This window comes from Protopterus annectens, chromosome 16.part0 (assembly GCF_019279795.1).
Source record: "Protopterus annectens isolate FY-2018-M chromosome 16.part0, PAN1.0, whole genome shotgun sequence".
NCBI lineage: Eukaryota > Metazoa > Chordata > Ceratodontiformes > Protopteridae > Protopterus > Protopterus annectens.
Window position 1 is genome coordinate 289,531,212 of NC_056750.1, and position 21,213 is coordinate 289,552,424.

A 21,213-nucleotide genomic window follows, 5' to 3' on the forward strand; every position below is an offset into this window, starting at 1 on the left:
GTACCATCAATGCAGGATTTAACTCCAGGGGTACAGCGAACAGGCAAAGGAAACTAGTCCTTAAGGGGTTTCTTCCACCTTCATCATCTTCTTTCTCAGGTGCTCAAACCCCCAGCAAATCTTCAAAGGCTCCTTCAGAGCATGGAAATGGATTTAACCCCCCCCCCAAAGTCTTCTTCATCCTTGGAGCCTCCACAGAAGGTATGCAGGACTTCACTTCTGACTTAGCTGGATTCAAAGAAGAAATCTATGGATCTGAAGAATTCAGATCCAGTAATCATGTCCTCTACTCCTCCAGAGCAACCCATGTATCCAAAATCATCAGATCCAACCTTGGTGTATTTCAGACTCTTGGGAACTCATTAGCCCGAGTTCATTATAGATCTTATATCTCATCAGCTCCACTACCTTCTTATGCAAACCCTGAGAAAGCATTCTAGACCTCACTCCACCACCTTGTCCATCAGGTCTTCTAGGAGTCTCTCTGAAGTGAAAGTGAGTAGGATTATGAGGAAGTTCGTCAGAGCTCAGATCCAGATGGGGGTTATTCCGTCTGTCTCTCCCATCGAATCTATGAGCCTTCCATCCAACACACGCACTATTGTATCTCCTTCTCCGATTTGTTCTTTAGTTTCAGAGCCCCAGGATCTGAGAGTTCTGAGAGTACCTGTGTCGGAGCCAAAGGGAGTCACTTCTTTGACCCCGACCATATCCCTGATCATTTCTGCTCCTGTTCCTTCAGAATGGGATGAATCCCTGAGCTGAAGTGTTGGCATTTGGGGATCGACTCTGAAGTTGTTGGAGCTTTCCTTGTCCTTTGGAGCCTCAGTGTTAGATAGCTTGCATCCAGCTCCCTTCTTGAGACACAGATCTGGTCAGAGTTTTAGCTTGCCTGCTTTGGAGATCTCGGCTTCTGTGCAGCCAGCCACAACTTCCCCGGGTCCATCAGCCTTAAGGATTTTAGAGAGGATTTTCTCTCATTCAAGAGGCCAGGTCTGTTATAGTTCCTGGGATCCTATACCTTAACCCCTTTGGTTCCAAGTTCTGTTCCCATCAGGCCTACTCCACAGGGACAGCTAGTACCACGTAGTGTCCAGACAGATCCAATTGAGGAACTATCCCTGTCTTCAGGCACCTGTCCGGAAGATTCCACCAAAGAGGTTCACCAAATGAGAACGTGCAAAAAGAGGCATATAGATTCGTAAGCAAAAAGGTAGTTGGTCTTCAGATAACTTATCCCCTGAGTCAGTATTCTTGGAGGGTTTTGGTTCTGGCCCATCTACGTTTTGGTTGACTCCCCTGGCCAATGAGCTTATCGACCTAGTCTGTCACTGGTCATGGAAGGAACCAGACTCTGTTGAATCTGTCCTTCATTGACCGGACAGAATTTTAGTCCCTCCAAAAGGTAGACCACATTGGAGCAAAGGTGTCCTTGTTGATTCAGTGGTTGTGGAGATAGCCACCAAGAAGTAGTTCATGGAACAGAGCTCCTCTGTCCACCCCCTTAACAGAGGGTCTAGGGTGCTGAACAAGTTTGGAAAGCGTGTATTTGCATCTGTGACCTTTGCCTTGCAGTCACTGAACTATATGGCATACTTTACTAGACTTCAGAAGGATTTGACTATGGAACTCTCAAAGTCTCTCTCTCTCTCTCTCTCTGTCCATGTCTCCAGACGATTGTAAGACATCATCCTCTCAGCTGGCCACTCTTTTATCTATATCAAATGCATCCATGAGGCTAATTTTGCATGCTGCAGAAGGTATGTCACAGGCTGCCGGTTTTGGCATTGCCGTAAGGAGACATGCCTGGATGCAGCTATGCAACTTTCTGGAGCCCTTCAAATTTTCTTTCACAAATGCTTCCTTTGATGGAACTTCCTTGTTTAGCCCCCTGTGAAAGAAATGCTTTCTCACAGTGAGCAGGAAGGAAGGACCCTGTCTGCTAAACAATTCGCTTTTCTACCCCTCAATGATCCTTTTCAAGGAATCAAAGAGGAGGTAAGAAAATGTGGTTCCACAAATCTCTGGGATCTTTTCAGAAGTCGCATGGTGATAACTCCCTCAGAAGCAGAGGAGGGAGTTCAAATGGAAGATACCAGCTTTATGGCAGAGGAGCTTCACAAAATCAGAATTTCCAAGATTCTTTTCTGTATAGACAGTTTCAGCACTTCTGAAGTGCTGGCCGTCTACCTGCCTCTGGAGGCAGTCAGAGGACATTTATCCTTGCACCCAGATGCTTGGGCTGCTACTAAAAGATTCTTGGGTGCTAAACATAATATCCAGAGGTTACTTTATACTGTTTTTCCAAACACCGTCTCCCAAGAGAAACAAGCTTCCTGATGATGTTCATCATGTTTCAATGTTGCAGTCCTAACCAATGGGTTATCCGGCTCCCGGTAGCCCTCAATCAGCCAGAATACCAAAGGTAAGTAAAAATTACATCGGCTGTCATCAGTTGTAAAGTATGTCAGGACATCCGATACAAAAGGAGGCAGTCAACGTCACTTCCTCAGTCTTTCTTGCCGCGGAGCCCGAAGCAGAAGCATTTCTTGCACGAGTGCCGGTCGGCAGTTTAACTTTTTTGTTTCCGAGTACAAAGTTGAAGTCAACTACAGCTAAGTACCCCATTGGGGATCCTCTTTTCTTGCCTTAACAAATGTCAGAAAAGGTTAATAATTGTCTTACCTGTGGAAAGCAGATTCCCCATAGAGATTTTCATTCCTATTGTATTATTTGTTTAGGCCTTGACCACGACATTCCTAATTGTGATCTCTGTGCTTCCTTTAATCCGCGTACTATTCATCGTCGGAATAAGCTTTTAGCTAAACATTTTGGAGTTTGGCCTAAGTTTGTTGGTATGGCATCCGCTGGTCTTCAGGCTTCAGATATCCTCAAGAAACATAAGGATAAGGACCATGACAGGCTTCCGAAGGTCAAATCCTCGGATGATGTTAAGTTGGTTGTCAGTAATGTGGTAGCCACTGAGGCACCTTTGCAGCACCTGCAGCCCACAGATTTTCAACCGCAGGCCTCGGTTGAGACCATTTCAGAGGCCCCCAGGCCTCCGGCTTCCATTTTGCCTTCTGACCTTTTGCCTGTTGCCTCTTCAGCTGGATCCAGAGCCGCTAAGCTGACTCTGGTGTTCGAGGCCTCCTTTCTTCATTCAGACAGCAAGCTCATACCGACGACTTCAGCTGCAACTTCAGCAGTTGCCAGACCTCCCAAGTCCTTCAGACTTGCAAGTAAATCTTCCAGTCATAAGCCTGTGAAGAAACAGGCTCCAGTTTCCTCTCATTCCCCTCATTCTCAAATGGTTAAAATGGCTGATGACCTTTTGACTCTTATTAGGGGTTCACAGCCTCCTCCTTCAAAAAGAGGTAGGGGATGTCTCTCCTGAGGCTTTGTTTTATTCAGGTTCTGATACTTCTAGTATTTCTGTTGATGGAGAGGACGTTTCTCAAGCTTTCTCTCCTTTTGAGGAGTCAGATGCAGAGGAGTCCTTCCCTTTTGCTTCTCCTCCAGAAGATTTCTCTTTTAGTGATACTTTAAATACTCTCAGGGAACATTTTAAATGGGAAAGTCAGGATTATCCCCTTTCTAAGAAAAGGATTAGGGAGTTTTTGGATTTGCCTCAGCATAAGCCTTTGGCTGTTCCACCTGTGTTGGAAGTGGTTGATGATGTTTTCCTGGAAAATTCCTTGACTCCAAATTCGGTTCCTCCTGCTCCCAGGAAACCTGACAGGTACTATAGAGTCCCTGATTCTCATTTGTTTCTTTTCAGGAATCCATTGGCTGATCCAGAGGTTATTTCTCAAGGCCCTAAATGAGTTAAGACCACTGTTACTAAAAATCCTGTTCCTTCTGACAGGGAATCTAGGAACCTAGATAGGTGGGGTAAAAAAGGTTTATACCTCTGCCACTCTTGCTATTAGATCTACTAATTGTCTTTTTTATATGCTGAAGTACCAGCAGCACACCTTGGAAGATATTAAGTCTAGGATAGCAAGTGTGCCTCTGTTGGTGGAGAGTAAGAATATGCAGGATTTGCTGAATTCTGCCAGTCTTGTCAATAAACATTCATTACATTGTGGTTTTGACATTCTAGAAGCCTCCTGTAAGGCTACAGCTACTGGCTCTGTTATTAGAAGGCACGCTTGACTCAGGGAGCAGCCCCTACCAGAGCCTGTCAAGGCTAAGCTTTTAAATGTACCTTTGCATAAGGACAGTCTTTTTGGCAGCAAAGCAGAGGAAATGCTCAAGAAGATGGAAGACAAGGCCAGGTCTATGCAGACAGTTAAAGACTCTCTGCAAGTTCAGCCTCCTCACTTTAGCAGGAATTACTCTTCTAAGAGTTGGACATTCCCTGATACCAGCAGACAGAACCTTTCTAGGACTAGAGGTTACAAATCTTTTAGGGGACAGGTGGCTAACTGTCAAAGGTCTAAGTGCTGGCAGGCTTCCTCTTCCAAGGCAGGAAGTTCTAAGCCTGCATCTCGGTCTAAACATTCTCAATGACTGTCCAACTTCTGCCTGTTCTTGCCTGCCCGGAGAGTCCTTTAGTGGGAAGGTTGGCCCTTTTTGCGAATGTCTGGGCCACCATCACAGACGACAAATGGGTACTCAGAACTGTATCCCTAGGACACAAGTTTTCTTTCCACACCTTTCCAGTACCCAAAGGATTCCAGGATGCTCCTGCAAACAAAAGGGCAGAAATAAAAAAGCAAATTTTGTCTCTGTTACATATGGGAGCAATAGAATCAGTTCCTGCTCAGCAGGTAGGCCAGGGTTTCTATTCCAGACTTTTCCTAGTTCCAAAAAAAAGGCACCTGGTGTCCTATCCTAGATCTATCCATCCTGAACTCTTTCTTGATAATTCTAAGTTCAAAATGCTCACTCTGCATCAGTTGCTGCCAATGTTAGAAAAGGATTTCTGGCTGGTAATGTTGGATCTCAAAGAAGCGTATCTGCACATCCCTATCAGGGAAAATTGCAGGCAATACCTTCATTTCAGGGTGGGCAAGCAACATTATCAATTTTCTGCGCTGCCCTTTGGCTTATCTACTGCTCCCAGAGTTTTCACAAAGTGCCTGGCTCCAGTCATTGCTTTTTGCAGGCAGAGGAAAATTCAGATTTACCCATATTGGATGACTGTCTAATTCAAGCAAATTCTCAGGAACAGCTGTTAAAGGGTCTAGAATTTGTAAAGACTCTTCTTTCTTCCCTGTGTTACACTCTCACCAAGGAAAAATCAAAAATGGTGCCATCCAAAGAGGTAACATTCCTGGGAACGAGTCTGAACACAGCCACCCAGATGATATATTTCACCCAGGAGAAGCAGACAACCCCTTTCAGCTTACTTCAAGGACTTAGCAAGCCTGTCCCAGCTCCCTGCAAGGAAATACCTGCAAGCTCTGGAATTCATGGCCTCTTGCATTCTCATGATTCCATATGCAAGACTGCATATGAGGAAATTGCAATGGTACCTCAAGAACATTTGATGTCAACACACACAGGACCTGGATGTGGATAATTCCTCTGCTTCCATGTCTGCAGACAAGAGTTTCTGTGGTGGGCAACAGCCTGACTAGAGAACAAAGGCATGCCTTTTCGCCCACCCCTTGACACTCAAGTTCTTACCACAGATGCATCGGACTACACCTGGGGAGCTCACCGGGATGGCAGATGAATACAGGGAATTTGGAATGCCCAGCAGATGCACCTGCACATAAATTTAAAGGAGATGATGGCAGTCTAGCAGGCCTTACTAGTTTTCAAGCATCTTCTTTCTCCAGAGACCCTGCTTGTCAGGACAGACAACACCACAGTCATGTGGTACATCAGTATGCAGGGAGGGACTCATTCTTACCTCCTGTGCAGACAGAGCATGAGTCTTTGGTCCATAGCAGCATCCCTGGTTCTGCATCTACTAGCTCAGTTTCTTCCAGGAAGGCTCAATGTTTTGGCAGACCAGTTGAGCAGACAGACCCTGGATCCTCATGAGTGGCAGCTGAACAGAGCAGATGTTCTTCATGTTTCACTGTTGCAGTCATCACATTTGGGTTATCTGCTTGCAGTAGCCCTTAGTCGGCCTGATTATCAAAGTCTTGGGTCCTGCTTCGGTTGCTGTCTCATTTTCCATGACGTCAGGTAGTCAGGGGTATAAAGCATGCAGCTGAAGCCATTACATCAGTCTTTCTTGCTGTGAGGTACCCGAAGCAGAAGCAGTTCGCAAGTGCCGGTCGGCCGACTCCTGAAATTTTCATTTTCGAGTTTCAGAACCAAAGTCTTCAACTAAAGCTAAATACCCCATTGGTGAAACTTCTTCTAAGCCGATGTCAGTAAAAGTCAATAATTGTATTTCTTGTGGAAAGCAAGTACCTCATAAAGATTTTCATTCGTACTGTATTCCTTGCCTAGGCCCTGACCACAATGTTCCTCGCTGTCGGTTTTGTGCCTTATTGTAAACAATGAACTATTCATCATCGGTATAGTTACGCTTCTAAATATTTTGGTACTCTGTTCAATTACCAGGATATGGCTTTGGTAAGCCACCCGACTACCGACATTCCGAAAAAACACAAAGACAGAGACAGGCCGCTTAAGTCCAAAGCTGCCAACGATGCTTCTCCTAAGCTAGTCGCCAGTTCGCTGGTACTCAGTGAGGCACTTTTGCAACCCCTGATACCCGCTACTTCAGATTCGCAGGCCTCTACTGAGACCCATTCGGAGTCCGGTATGCCACGAGATGCTTCATCTGTGGGACCTGCGGATGTCCCTACCTTGGATGGGTCCAGAGCTGCTGTGCAGGCACCGGCTTCTGAGGGTGTATTCAGGCCTACTGACTTGCATATTAAACCAATGCCATCTTCTTCTTCAAGACCTAAAACTCGATCCATGCCTAGAAAACCGATGCCCAGACCACATGGTCAGGCCTCTATGCCCAAAAAACAAATGATAAGAATGGCTGAAGACCTTATTACTTTAATCAGGGGAAGCCAACCTTCCCCCTCTAAGAGACCTAGGACTGAATTTGCTTATGATTCTTCTGATCAGGATTCTGAAATTTATGTTTCCTCTGATGACCAGGATTTACCCTTATCTACCTATGAAGATTCCCCTCCAGAGGATTTCTCTTTTGGTGAAAACTTGCATACTCTTAGGGAGCATTTTCACTGGGAAAGCCAGGATTACTCTGATTCTAAAAAGAGGCTTAGGGATTTCTTACTCCTGCCCCAACACAGGCCTTTAGCTATCCCCCCCTGTACTGGACATTGTTGATGATGCCTTTTCGGAATCTAGCTTGGCCTCTGACTCTTTACCTCTTGCTCCCAGAAAACCAGATAGATATTACAGGGTTCCTGACTCTCACAAGTTCCTCTTTAAAAATCCTACTGCGGATCCTGAGACCATTTCACAGGGACCCAAGGGCATTAAGGCTACTACTGCCAAAAATCTTACCCCCTCTGATAGAGATTCCAGGGCGCTGGATAGATGGGGTAAGAAGGTATGCACGTCTGCAACCTTGGCCATTAGGGCCTTAAACTGCCAGTTTCATATGTTAAAGTATCAGCAGCATATTATTGGATTGCTTAATCAGAAAATTATGTTGATTCCTGACTGTGCTGAAAATAAGGATTTAATGCATTCTGCTGAACAAGTTGGAAAACATACTTTGCAATGTGGTTTTGATTCACTAGAGGCATCTTGCAGTGCTGCTGTCACTGGGTCTGTACTTAGAAGGCATGCTTGGCTTAAGAAGCAATCTTTGCCAAATCATGTTAAAGCTAAGTTGCTGGATGCTCCCTTAAACCAGGACCACCTGTTTGGCAACAAAGCAGAAGTAGTACTTAAAAAGATGGAGGAAAAAGCTAAATCCATGCTAACTGTTAAAGATTTCCTGCAAGTACAGCTTCCAAGATTTCGTAGGCATTGGCCCTCTAAGAATTGGTCCTTTCCTGCCTCTTCCAGGCCTTCTCAGTCCAAACCCAGAACCAGCAGAACACCCAGGCTTCAGTCCCAAGGCACGCACAGGACTAAGCAGTGGGAGGCTCCCACTTCCAAAGCAGGGAGTAGTAAAACTCCCCCCTATGGTAAACTGTCTCAATGACTTAACTTTAAAACTTCCAAGCCCTTCTCAACTGACTGCTCCTTTAGGGGGAAAGATTGCTCAGCAGGCAAAAAACTGGGAACTCATTACCCAGGACAAATGGGTTTTAAATATAGTTTCCTAAAGATACAGATTCCACTTCCACACTTTACCAACCCCAAACAGTTGGCCAGATCTACCCCCAAATTAGTGGGCAGAGGCTCAAAAGCAAGTTTTCTCTCTCTCTTAAGTATAAGGGCTAGTAAAACTGTCCCAGAAGAGGAAAGGGGGCAAGGTTTCTACTCAAGACTTTTCCTGGTGCCCAGAAAAGACAACTGGCATCCTATCCTGGATGTTCATCGTGTTTCACTGTTGCAGTCATTACACTTGGGTTATCCTGCTGGCAGGCTACCCACAGTCAGCCTGAATTCCAAAGTCCTGGTCCGGCATCGGTTGCTGTCGCCTCTTCCCTGACGTCAGTGTGCCAGGGGTATATAAGATGCAGCCGACGCCATATTCTCCAGTCTTTCTTGCCGCACGGTGCCCAAAGCAAAAGCAGTTTACAAGTGCCGGTCGGCCGACTCCTTAGATTTTCGATAGGACACTGCATTTGTTTCTGCTATGCACAGCATGGCAAATCAGTGCCTAAGAATATTAGGCCACATTCTACCAGGCAGCAGCCACATCAGCAGCCTTTCTCAGAGGAGTACCAAACAAGGAAATTTTGGAGGCTGCAACTTGGAGTTCAGTGCACACTTTTACCAAGCACTATCACTTACCTCTTTACTCTAAATCCAGAGCAGGCTTTGCCACTGCAGTTCTGCAGGGCCTCATAGCCACTCCTAATCCTATTTAGACCCAGCTGCCCAACCTCAGATTTGGGATTCAACCCAAGTGTAATAACTGCAACGGTGAAACACGATGAACATAGTACAGTTGTGTACCTACCATAAATGTAGATGTTAGAGGTATTCACTGTTGCAGTCAGGATCTCTATCCTAAACACATTTTTGGTGATCCCAAATTTAAGATGCTAACCTTTCACCAGTTGCTTCCTATGCTAGGCAAGGATGCCTGGTTGGCAACACTGGATTTAAAGGAAGCCTACCTGCACATCCCAATCAGGGAATCTTGCAGAAGATACCTACGCTTCAAAGCAGGCTACATGCACTATCAGTTCTCTGCACTGCCCTTTGGCTTATCTACTGCGCCCAAGGTATTCACAAAGTGCCTAGCTCCAGTCATTGTATTTTGCAGGCAAAGAAATATTCAAATATACCCATACCTGGACAGTTGTCTAATTCAGGCAGAAAGCCAGGACATACTTTTGAATCATCTGATGTTTGTACAAAAGGTGCTAACTTCTCTGGGGTACACCATAAATGAAAATAAATCACATCTTGTACCCTGCCAACAAATTGTATTCCTGGGAGCAAGCTTGAACACAACTTCCCAGATGGCTTTCATCACGCCAGAGAAACAGGTTCTTTGGATAACTTACTTCAAACTAATGGCCACAAAGACCCTGCTATCTGCAAGACAAATACTGCAAGTCTTGGGGTTCATGGCCTCCTGCATTCTCCTAATTCCATATGCAACACTGCATATGAGGAAACTACAATGGTATCTAAAAAGCCTATGGTGTTAACATTCTCAGGATCTAGAAGCAATGGTTCCTATCATACCTTGCCTACAGTTAGAGTTCCTTTGGTGGGCAGAGGCCTGCCACCAAAACAAGGGATTGCCATTCAGTCTACCTCCTGATGCCCAAACCCTAACAACAGGCGCATCAGACTATGCATGGGGGGGCTCACTTGGTAGGGAAGTGCATTCAGGGCAAATGGAACTCAAGTCAAATGCACCTGCATATCAATCAAAAAGAAATGTTAGCTGTACAGAATGCTGTGACAGCCTTCAAGGACCACATTCTTCCAGGACAATTAATGGTAAAGACGGACAACACCACCGTTATGTGGTACTTAAACAAGTAAACAGGCAGGGGGGAACCCACTCATACCCTCTCTGGAGACTAGCCATGGCTCCGTGGAACACAGCCTTGAGCTACCAAGTGCACCTACAGGCTCAATTCCTGATAGGAAACCTAAATACACTGGCAGACAAACTAAGCAGAAATCTCATGGACCCACAAGAGTGGAAAATGGAACCAAAGACATTCAACATGTTGATAAACAAATGGGGGAGCCCAGATATCGACCTGTTTGCCTCCCCCCAGAACTACCAATTGGACAAATTCTGCACAAGGACTCCCCACAAACAAGCTTGGAAAGTGGATGCCCTGTCCTTCATCTGGAAAAATCTATCAGTTTATGCCTTTCCTCCTCTGCCTCTCCTCTCCAAGGTACTACTAAAGATCAAACAGGACAAACCAAGGACAATACTGATTGCACCAGACTGGCCACGCCAGCACTGGTACCCCCTCTTGCACAGTGTGTCACTGCTGGCACCATGGCACCTGCCTCAGACCCCTACCCTGCTGTCCCAGTAGGAGGGCCAGATTCTGCACCCTCAGCTTCAAACTCTGAACTTGGCAGCCTGGATAATTACCTGATCTCTCCATTACCATCCCTCAGTAAACAAGTGTTGGCTGTCATTCTGAAGGCAAGGAGGCCTAATACTAGAAAATATTATGCTGAAAAATGGAAAAGATTCTGTTCCTGGAACCAAACTCAGGGGATGGGCACAGCAGCGCCCAATTTACCTAGATTCTTCAATACTTAACCGAGATGCTTCACAGGGGCCTTTCCTTTTCCTCCATCAAAATTCATGCCTCAGCCATTTCAGCTCATTACAACACAGAACAACCCCTCTTCTCTCATCCACTGCTCAAGCAGTTCCTCAGAGGGATCAAAAACGTAAGACCACCCAGGAGATCCCCAACTCCAGTCTGGGACCTTAACTTTGTACTGAAAAACTCTACCTCCTTTTGAGCCAGCTGCAAGTGCAGAGTTGAAATTCCTTTCTTGGAAAACAGCCTTCCTTTTAGCCATCACTTCAGTAAGAAGGGTTTCTGAATTACAGGCCCTTATGGCAGTGGAGCCTTTCATCATCTTTCATGTGGACAGGGTGTCCCTCAGGACCAATCCCTCCTTCATGCCCAAGGTAGTATCCAGTGTGGCTCTTAATCAGTCCATTCATTTGCCAATCTTCTTTTCTAATCCACAGAACAAAGGGGGATGTATTCTGCACTCCTTAGATGTGCACAGACAACTTAGATTTTACTTGGACAGGGCTAAACCTCTCAGGAAATCTGCTGCTGGTGGCATTTGCTGCATGGGCAGAGGGGAAGGCCATTTCAAATCAAACCATTTCTAAATGGATAGGCCATTGCATTCATTTCTGCTATAAGCACCATGGAAAACCTACCCCACAGGGATAAGACCACATTCAACTAGGGCTGCATCTACCTCTACAGCCTATCTCAGAGGTGTCCCTACCAGGGACGTCCTAGAAGCTGCTACCTGGAGTTCTGTACATACTTTCACCAAGCATTACCATTTGTCAATTTTCTCTAAATCCAGAGCTGGCTTTGCCACTGCAGTCTTGCAGGGTCTTATAGCTGGTCCTAATGCTATCTAATTTCCTCCTTCCATCCTTAGCTTTGGCAATCTACCCAAATGTGATGACAGCATCACTGAAACATGAAGAACATAGTACAGTTGTGTACACTTACCATAAATGTAGATGTTTGAGTGTATTCACTGTTGCAGTCCTGGTTACCCTCCCTCCAGCCCCCTGACTTCTTTTGGCTATACCACTTTTCCTTTTTAATAGGCTTAAAACTTTTTGGTGTATTTGCTTTTTTGTTGGCGGTGTAACCTTGTATATATATATTTAATTGCTTCCCACTGGGGGGAACCTGTCATCTGGGGCAAGAAAAACTGATGTAATGGCGTTGGCTGCATGCTTTATACCCCTGACTACCTGACGTCATGGAAGATGCAACTGGCGCAGGACCCAAGACTTTGATAATCAGGCCGACTGAGTGCTACTGCAAGCAGATAACCCAAATGGGATGACTGCAACAGTGAATACACTTGAACATCTATATTTATGGTAAGTGTACACAACTGTACTTTTTTTACAGCATCATTCAACATTGGGGCACTCCTCAAGTGGATCTTTTCTCCTCTCCAGACAACTATTTTCTACCTCTTTATTGCACCAGACAGCATCACAGCAGAGCCTGGAAAGTGGATGCTCTGTCCTTCCCTTGGACGCTGCTGTCAGTTTATGCCTTCCCTCCTCTTCCTCTTCTTCACAGAGTATTATTGAAGATCAGGGATGAACGACCAAAGACTATTCTCATAGCCCCGAACTGGCCCAGACAACATTGATATCCACTGCTTCGCAGTCTCTCCCAATTTCCTCCATGGCATCTTCCTCTGAAGCCAGATATTTTGGTTCGGGAAGGGGGAAACATTCTACATCCTGATCTTCAGTCTTTCCATTTGGCAGCATGGCTCATTGTATGACTCCATCCTTTTCTTCTTCTTTTTCCCAGCAGGTGGTTGACACGCTGAGGGAGGCCTAGCACTAGGAAGTCTTATGCTGGCAAATGGGAAAGATTCCTTCATTGGATGCAGGCTAGAAGGGAATCTTCTTCTCAGCCTAAGCTTCCTCTGATCCTGGAATTCCTGGCTGATTTGCTTCAGGGTGGTCTTTCTTTTTCCTCTGTCAAGATCCATGCTTCAGCCAATCCTGCTCATTGTTCTTTTGAGCAACCCATTTTCTCTCATCCTCTGATGAAAATGTTTCTTAGAGGTGCTTGCAACTTAATACCTCCCAGAAGGGTGCCTACTCCAGCCTGGGATCTTAATTTTGTTCTAGAGAAACTCACTCTTCCTCCTTTTGAGTCAGCTGCCACTGCAGATTTAAAGTTTCTCTCATGGAAGACTGCCTTCCTCTTGGCTATAACTTGAGCAAGGAGGATTTCAGAGCTGCATGCTTTGATGGCTGTGGAGCCTTTTCTTATTTTCCATGCAGATAGGGTCTGTCTGAGAACCAACCCCTCCTTTATGCCTAAGGTGGTTTCTAGCCTGACTCTTAATCAGTCCATACACCTTCCTACCTTCTTTCCTAATCCTCGAAGTAGAGGTGAAAGACGCCTACATTCTCTTGATGTGCATAGATAGCTCAGGTTTTACCTGGACAAGACTAAAGACTTTCGGAAATCAGCACAGTTATTGGTCAGTTTTGCCCCTGGAGCCCAGGGCAAGGCTATTTCTAAGCAAACCATTTCTAAATGGATTGCTCATTGTATTACTTTTTATTATTCCTTTCATGGCAAGGTTCTTCCTCAAGGGGTTAGGACCCACTCAACTAAAGCAGCTTCCACTTCTGCAGCCTTTTTAAGGGGTGTCCCTACTAAAGATATTTTGGAGGCTGCCACGTGGTCTTCTGTTCACACTTTCACAAAGCATTATAATTTGCCTTTGTTTTCAAGAGCCAGGGCAGGGTTTGCCACTGCTGTTCTGCAGGGAATTATCTCCAGTCCTTGATTCTGTTGGTTCCTTATCCTTTTTCTCTGGGCTTTGGTAATCAACCCATTAGTTAGGACGGCAACAGTGAAACACGATGAACGTAGTACCATTGTGTACACTTACCATAAATGTAGATGTTCGAGTGTATTCACTGTTGCAGTCCTGGTTTCCCTCCTTCTGCCTTTTTCTCTTTTCCTAAGGTACAGGCTAAATTTGGTATTATTTGCCAGTATGGCTTTTGGTTTAAGCCTTGTTTTCTGGGAGCTTCTGACTGTTATGGCAAGAAAGACCGAGGAAGTGACGTCGGCTGCCTCCTTTTGTATTGGATGCCCTGACGTCCTTTACAAACGACGACAGCCAATGTCATTTTTACTTACCTTTGGTGTTCTGGCTGATCAAGGGCTACCAGGAGCCGGGTAACCCATTGGTTAGGACTGCAACAGTGAATATACTTGAACATCTACATTTATGGTAAGTGTACACAACTGTACTTTCCACTCAGAGATAAACTACAGCTCAAGAAATAGAGAAACTGTTAGACAAAAGAGTCACCCAGGAGGTCCCACCAGATCAGAGAGGAATAGGAACTTAGTCGAGGTTCTTTTTAGTGCCAGAAAAGACAAGGGACCTGAGACCAGTTTTGGATCTAAGCAACCTGAACCAATATGTGAAGCAGTCAAAGTTCCAAATGGTCGCTGTTCAGTCCATTCTGCCTCTTTTACACAAGGACAATTGGATGTGCTCAATCAATCTTCAGGATGCATGCTATCGTATCAAAATAGACAAAAGATGCAGAAGATTCTTTCACTTTAAGTTGGGAGCTAGTCACTTTCAATTTAGAGCCCTGCCCTTTGGACTCACTACAGCCCCAGAGTATTTACCAAATGTATTGCAGTGGTAGCAGCTCCTTTGAGACTAAAAGGATTCCGGGTGCTTCCGTACTTGGGCCATTGGCTCCTCGCTGCTCCAACCAAGTATCTCCTGGAACAGATCAGGGACTATTTGCTCCTAATTTACCAATCTTTAGGCATTTCAGTCAACATTTATTTATTTGCCATTTGTTTACCGGGAGAGTCCATTGGGCCAAAAATGAGCCCATTTTCAATGGAGGCCCGAGGAGAAAAGCTCCTTGTACAGTTTTACAATACATGTTACAGTTTTACAATACAAGTCATCAGTTTGTAATTTATACATAGCTCATTAATAAAAATCAAAACAGTTTGTCACTTATATACTTATTTCACAGTAAAAATGACCAAATCAAAGCTACTACTGGTTCAGAGCCTGGATTTCATTGGTGCTTCTCTGAATAATATAAGTAGTCAGACTGCTTCTCTGCCCCCACATTGTGTGACCACAATTAAGTCCCAGGTTCAGCAAGTCATTTCTTATCATGCTTCTCCCACCAGGCTAGTTCTGCAGGGTTTCACTTAATTATTCAAATGATCCACCAATGAAAATGCAGTTTACTATCTCATAATGCATGTCATTAATTTAAAATACAAAGAAAATGTCATGTTAAAATATTAACATAATTAGGAAATGCACTGTCTAAAACCTATTTAAAATATGTTTGAAAACGTTTAAAAAAGATAAAACATTTTATTAAGTTAAAACCTGTTTGAATTATTTAAAATACTTCATATTTCACATACACATATACAACAAATGCATTTGTATGATCATAAAATGTGGGCATTATGAGATAGTAAACTGTATTTTCATTGGTGGATCATTTGAATAATTAAGTGACTCGATTGCATAATGAGATGGTTTAGTTATAGTTTACATCTGATGAAGTCTTAAGCAATGTAGACGAAAATGCTGTGTGTGTTATTGCGTTTATGTGTAGGAATTGACTATTAAACCATCTGTGGGATTCTATCACTGAGCCGACTACTTTCCTCTATCTGTGGTACTTATTTTCTTTGGATATGTTTCTACTTCCACAGAACAAAAGAATTCAGAAAAACAGACCAACTGTTTGTCTCCTTTTCACTGAGTTGGGAGGGTTCACCAGTTTCTAAAGTTACATTACCTAAATGGATAACTAATTGCATTTCCTGGATTTATTCTCAGCAAGGCCTCTCCCCACCAAAACCACCTAAGGCCCATTCAACTAGGTCCATGGCAACCTCATCTGCCTTCTGCTTTAGAATTTCCATTGATGATATTTGTGCAGCAGCCTCATGGTGTAATGCTCATACCATTATTACTCATTACAGGTTGGACTTATTTTTCAGAAGCAAAGCTGCCTTTGGTTCAGCAGTTCTCCGGAATATTATTCCGTGAGGGCCACCCAAGATTTATGTGGGTGAGGGCTCTGTTCCAAATGTTGAGGAAGAATGAAAAGGACAACATCAGATATTAAAGTTATGTACTCACCATAATTAAAGCATCTGTGTTGCCCGTTTTCATGCTTTCTCAACTTCCCTCCCTCCTTCCCCTTTCCTGTCATCTTCTGGAGTGGCCTGATGGATTTTTTGGAACCTGTAGTTCTGAGTTTGAGTCCTGCTCTAATTTTCTCTTCCCCTCTTCTATTATACACTGAAATCTTTATGGTAGTAAACTTGATCTGAGGTATTGGGGATGCACTAGGGCATTATGGGAAGAGAGAGAAGCTCGATAGTTGGATCCAAAGTCTAAAGAATGTGGCAAAGTCAGATCCGAGGATCAGATCTGTAACCTATACACTGAGGAAGAATGAATATGAACAACACAGGGGCCTAGTTATAGTGAGCACGTTACTTTAATTTCTGATTAACTGTACTTTTCTAGTCTTATAGAGTGGGCTTAGGATTTGCCCAGGGCTGATTTGTGGGGGTAATGTGGGCATGCTAGTTTGCTGTGAACAATTCAGTGGAGAAAGAAGAGGTAAAGTTTGAGAAGAATAGGTCTACTATTATGTTGACAGTGTCCTCAGTGGATGAGAGAGTAAGGTTATTTTGTATTGCTCAGGGCATTGTTGGTTATTATTTCTTAGGTTTTTAACATAGCTGAAGAAAGCTTTGTGATTATTCTTAGCATGGATAGTGATTTGCAGTTTTCACTTGCTCCTGAAAGATTTAATTTTGTGTCTAATTTATTTGTTGATCATGTTTAGCTCCTGCCTTGCTGATGAGATGTTAAGGTTACTTTTATGGGTTTGGAAATTCTTTCTACTGTTATATAATTTGTTGATACCTGGTTCCACCAAGTGGGTTTGTTCTTAAATTTGGCACTATATTTGTCTTAATGGGACTAAGATCTCATTTCTAGCTTGAAGATGAGTGTAGAATTTATCCATGAAAATCACCTCGTGTGAAACAGAGTCATGTAGGTAAGGAGGTTTTTGAATTTCATTAGGTTATCAGTTAGCTGGAATAGATTTGCATTAGAATAGTCTCTGAAGATGTAGGGGTTTCAATTTAACCAGGATCTGACACCTGGAGTAAATATGCTGGTACTTATGGGACATACAAGTGCAAAATTTCTCAAAGCTTTCTTGCAGCTAGTCCTTGAAGGAAATATTTATCTGTTTTTGCAGTTGATCAAATGTATGAGCTGTTCCAGCTACAATTGTTGTGAGTGGCTAAGTACGCTATTAGGCAATCTTCCTCTTTTCCTTGTATTTTTGTATAGAAAATTGTCCTTTTCATGTCATCACATCATCTGAGAAGAGGAAATATGATAGCATTTAACAGACTCCTTAGAAAGATAAATCTAGTTATCTAAAAAGTCTGCATCTTTTAATTAGTCAGTGTTGGACATGTCTGTGGAGACACTTGATCAGCCAATGGACTTTCCACCTACTGTACCTTTTCCCACTGTTGGGACCCCTTGGGTGGCTGACAAGGCATTCGTTAGCAAAATATTGGAATTGATAATTCAGATGTGATCATGGCCTGCTCCCCCCCCCCCACTCCCCTCCAGAAGGAGGTGTTGTTGGAGGCCTATTTTTCTGTACTTCCTGCTTCTTGGGTGTTCCCCCTGCTGACCCTCTCATAGATTTGTCCACCAGGAGAGCATGGCAGGAACCTAATTCCTCAGAAACCACAGAAACCATCCCAAGGAAATAAGATTCTTTGTCCCCAAAGGATAAACAGCACTGGTGCAAGGGATGATAAACTCTGTGATTATAGCAGCAGACACCAAATTACAGTTATCAGGTGATACAGCTGCTGTGCATCTGTCCAGCTAGGGGTCTAGGATGATGGATAGAATAGGGAAGCATGAATACACCTTGAGCAGTATTGCCTTCAAGGCATTGAATGACACCACACACATGAACCACTTCCAAAGAGATTTAATGGAACAAGATTTAGATTCTTTGCGAAAGCCCCTAATGGCAGAATCTCAGAAACAGTTAAAGACCCCAGTGGGGATTAAGCTAAACAATAACATCCTCTTAATGTGGCTTTTACTTAATGTGAAGCAAAAAAAATAAATGCAGTGGTTAAAGTTCACACAATCCACCAAGGATCCATAGGAATGGTCTTTAGGCAACAAAGCTGTAACTAGATCACTTAGTTTATTAAAATCAGTTTGAAAACACTACTTGTGTAAAAATCAGTTAAGTGCTTTTGTTCCTATATGGGACGTCATCAGAACATTTCAGTGCCACTGCCCCTGAAAGCTTTCTAAACTGTATCTATATGCATTTGGGGGGTGTTTATCTTATTATTCATCCGCTTGGATGGCGATCATGCAAATCATTTGGGTGAGAGAGAGAATATCCAGAGGTATACTATACTCTTTTTCCCAGCCCTTGCTCCCACAGTTTCAGCTACTCCCAGATGTTTCACCCCATCAAAGAAAAGCAGCCAGAGGAGAAGTATTTTCATTCTTAGGAAGGACCTCAAGCTCATTCTAGATATTAGCAACCTAAACTTGCATGTCAAAAAGACCACCTTCAGAATGGTCACAGTATAAGCAGTTTTCCCTTTCTGAAAGCAAATGATTTGATATACTCAGCAGATCTTCAAACTGCTTTCTTCCATATCAAAAAATGCCAAAACATCAAGACTTCTATGCTTCAGCTAGGGGCCAACCATTTTTAATTCAAAGTATTCAAGTGCATGGCAGAAGTTGCATCTCATCTGAAACTCAGAGAGATCTGAATGTTTCCGTAGTTGGATGACTAGCTCCTCACTGCTATGACCAGAGAATTTTTTATCAAAGCCAGCAACTAGTTGCCTCAGCTCTGCCTGTCTTTAGGTGTCTGTGTGAATTACAAACATTCTAATCTTCAACCAATGCTTTCCATAATATTTATTGGATGCAATCTAGACTCATCAAACTGCACAGTTATTCTTCTCTCAGGCAGAATTTGGATACTCAGTGAATCAGTCCATTGTCTTTTGGGATACCCTTCTCCGTAGCTTTGGTACTCTTGAGTCCTGGGATTGATAGTCTCAGAGGTAGATATGGTGTCTGACACATGCTTTTACATAAGTATACTGCATAAGTTGCTCAGAGTCTTGTGTTCTGAGACTTTAGACTCGCATAATCATCACATAGCTGTGCAAGACTCATTGAATTGCTGGCTAACCTCTTCAACTCTTTATAAGACCATTTATTCTCCCACCAAAGATAATCATCACAGGCATTTTAAGGGGTGGATTGCCCGAGTAACTTGGAACAAAACAGGACAGTCTACACATCAGTATTCTGAAGATGTGGGTAGTCCTCCTTGCATTATGAGAATTTCAGGACCTTCTTTCTCTGGAAGTGATTTCCATTCAGGCAGACAATAAGCCTTTGAACAAGCAAAGAGAAACCAGATCTTACCTCCTTTGCCTAGAGGCCATGAGGGTTTGACAATAGACAATTACCTTGCAGCACTTTCTAGTCAAAGTGCACATCCTGAAGAAAGACAACTGCCTTTTGGCCAGGCTGAGTAGAGTCCTGATGCCTCATGAGTGATCTCTCAATCCAATAGTACATCAAATATTTAGTTACTGAGGCCAGCCTTTTTGTGATCTCTTTGCATCTCCAACCAACATGAAGTGAAGCAATTACTTTGCCCTGATCCCTCCACAGGGACATTCTCTCAAGAGGTACTCTAGTCAGACAGTAGCCCTCTGGACTTATGTATGCATTTCCCCCCTATTTATCTGTTTTCTAGATTTTTATGTAAAGCAGCGTTATGCAAAGCCACCATGATTTTCATGGCAGATTTGGTTTTCCTTGCTCAGGCCTCACCTAGCAAAGTGTCTGTTGCTCCGAAATCTGCATTTTGATCTCCTGTCGCACCCTTCCAGTCAGCCTCACCCAGAGTTGTAGAACTTGAAATTAACTACATAGTTTCATCATTTCTCTTGCTGGCCTAGAACCTTTTGCTATCCCACAGTGCAGTTTGCATCCCTTCTCTGTCTTCAAAATAATCCACTCACAGAGTGTACAAAAGCAAAATAAATGCCTCTCTAAATCCATGACCAATCAAGGCATTGATCCCTTTTCAGCTTCCATTCCAATTCTTCAATTTCTTTCAGACATATTCAAGTTACTCTACAGTAAAAGTACAACTACCACTGATTTCAATGTCCACAACCATATTGATTTTCATTTTATTGCTTTCACTAATTATGCAAGGCCTTTTCAAGAGGGTCCTTTATCTTATGCCCTCCAATAAAAAAAACTGTTCCACCTTGGGACCTGAATTTTGTTTAGAGACATTGACAGAACCCCCATTTGAGCCAGCATCATCTGCAGAGCTAACATTTATACCTTGAAAACTCTGATGTTAATAGCAATTACTTCACCAAAAAAAATTTTCAGAATGAAAAATTTTATCTCCTAGTCCCTCTTACTTGACTTTCCATGAAGACAGAGTATCCCTCTGAATGAACCCATCCTTTATTCCCAAGATTGCTTCAGACAACAGTTTAAACCAGGCTATGTATTTACCTGTTTTCTTTTCTAATCATAATAAAGATGAATAAATAATTCACACCCTAGATGCTCATAGACAGCTGAAATTCTATTTCTACCGGACAAAACCATTCAGGAAAAGACAAGTTCTTCTTTTCCCCTAACACTATGACAAAAGTATATAAGGTAACTTATCCTGATTGACTATCTGATTGCATTTCATTTGCATATACATCACAGAACAGTTGCAGATGATGAGTGAACACCCTGAAGAGCAAATGTTCTTTTTCTCTTGTTTTTCAACCTAACAGCTTTCCATGCAAGATTGCATTACTGTAGGGTCTGGGAAGTTGCCTTTACCCCATTATTGTGCATTCTCAGAGGTGTTATATATAATTAGCAGGGAGTGTGAGGGTGAAGAAGGCTTAGCCCCAGAAAATTTCTTTTTTCTTTCTGTTTTACAATTCATTTTAGATCACTCTTTTTTTTTTTGTCACTCTTTAAAGTGTTTAGTGTTTGATGGTATAATCCTCAGAATATATCCTTACCACCCACACTTAAAGTTTATTCTGCAAGGTCACTCACTGTTTCTACAGTCTTATACAGAAATTCTGCTGTGGATGAAGTCTGTGCTGCAGCAACTTGGTCTACTTTGCATACCTTTGACATGCACCATAAACTGGATATGATTTCCAATTCCAGAGCAGCCTTTGGTGCTACAGTTCTTTAAGGTATCCTGCCATGATGCCACCCAGGTTTTCAGGTAGCTTGAGA

The 21,213-nt window shown here is 43.3% G+C and overlaps 1 protein-coding gene across 1 annotated transcript in view; it reads left to right on the forward strand.

Annotated features, from left to right (window-relative positions):
• Positions 1–21,213, forward strand: part of LOC122790500 (collagen alpha-1(XXVII) chain B-like) — a 2,222,694-nt gene that overhangs the window by 1,272,397 nt on the left and 929,084 nt on the right. The window lies entirely within an intron of this gene.